The sequence below is a fragment of the Gopherus evgoodei genome, unplaced genomic scaffold (genome assembly GCF_007399415.2).
Source record: "Gopherus evgoodei ecotype Sinaloan lineage unplaced genomic scaffold, rGopEvg1_v1.p scaffold_79_arrow_ctg1, whole genome shotgun sequence".
Taxonomy (NCBI): domain Eukaryota; kingdom Metazoa; phylum Chordata; order Testudines; family Testudinidae; genus Gopherus; species Gopherus evgoodei.
The window spans coordinates 219,664-221,425 of NW_022060100.1; positions in this window are offsets into that span (position 1 = coordinate 219,664).

Consider the following 1,762-nt stretch of genomic DNA (forward strand, 5'->3'; position numbering starts at 1 on the left):
CTGAGTCACTGGATTTCCTAATTCCCCAAAATGTCCTTTTACAATGTCACAATTCAGGGGTAGCTAAGCCTTTGACCTGCCTCCATGGTCTGCTCAAGGAATGGCCCCTCAGGTATCAGGCCTCTAGCCAGCCCCTCTCTATGGGCAGGGACCCACATGCCTCTCCTTTTTGACCAGTGTGTGAGGATTGCAGCTTGTCCTCCACTGTGTTTGCTGGACTAACTTCCAGTTCCTGTGCTTTGCTTTCTCTCCAGGGGCTGTGAGCAATGTGTGTGAGATAGAGGTGGGACTTTTGGTGATACTTTTATGATGCCAATACACACCTCAGTTTCCTGCTGTGATTGGTATTGCTATGATTGTAAAGAGCAGGAGACGTGAGGTGTGTTGTCACATAGCTGTGATGGGGTGATATGACTGGGTCATTAAGGACTGTCTGGGACCAACTTACATCAGTGGAATACCCAACAGAGACAAGGAAATAATTGTCACCTATCCATGGGAGGATCTCCACTTAGCTGAGTGAAGCATCCATGGACTTGTTATGCTCTTGGGAAGAGGAAGAACTGGGCTTGCAGATGCAGGGAGCTCTACCAGAGCGAAGACAAATGGACAGGCAAAGTGAGAGGAAACAAAACAGTTCTTCTTCGAGTGATTGCTCATATCCATTCCAGTTAGGTGTGTGCGCCGTGCGTGCACGTTCGTTGGAAACTTTTTACCCTAGCAACTCCAGTGGGCTGGCAGGTTGCCCCCTAAGTGGCGCCGCCATGGTGCTCGATATATACCCCTGCCGGCCCACCCGCTCCTCAGTTCCTTCTTACCGCCGTGTCGGTCGTTGGAACTGTGGAGCGCGGGTTTGCTGTCCTCCATGTCCCTAGCTCTCCTTCGCTTTTATGGTATCATAGTTGTAGTTAGTTGTAAATAGTTATAGAAGTATAGTTAGTTAATTGTTGTTTGTAATATAGTTGTATACTTATTAGCGGGTTTGGGCTGTAGCCCTTCCCGGCACCCGGCACTGCGCCCATGCCTGATTCGCTGGGGTTTAAGCAATGCACGGCCTGTAATGCATGGCCCGACGCTTGCCTAAAGTGCCTGGGGGAATCGCACATTTCAGACAAGTGCCGCATTTGTAAGGCTTTTAAGCCTAGGACAAAAAAGGAGAGGGACCAGAGATTAAGGACTCTCCTAATGGAAGCGGCACTTAACCCGGTAACCTTGACACAGAGCGTCGCCTCTATGCCGGCACCGGAAAGACACTCCAGCACCGTCCTTCCCCGGCACCGGGACCCGAAACAAGGCCCTCGAAGTCTGCGACTCCATCCAGGCAGACTCGAGCGGAGCTCCCGGCGCCTTACCTCGGCCGCGGCACCACCAGCAGGGATCCCGTCGACTCCGGGCCCTGAAGGTCCATCGAGTCTGGTCCCTCCTAGCTCCCCCGTAAGATCTGGGGTTGAGCTATTGGTCCCGTCGACGCCAGAGACTTTTGCTTCGGCACGGGACCTGATTGCTCTTATGGAGCCTACCCAGCCTCAACCCCCAGTACCCCCGGTGCGGGTTGTATCCAGAGGCAAGCCGGCGATGATGCGAGCACCGTCTCCGGACTCACCCAGCCGGCACCGATCGCTGTCGAGGTCCCAACACCATGGACGCTCTCGCTCCCGGCGCTGCTCGCAGTCCCGGCATCGCTCCCCTTGGCGGTACCAGTCGCACTCGCGGCGCCGGTCATCCTCCAAACAGTCCCGGTCTGGATCAAGTCACCGCTACC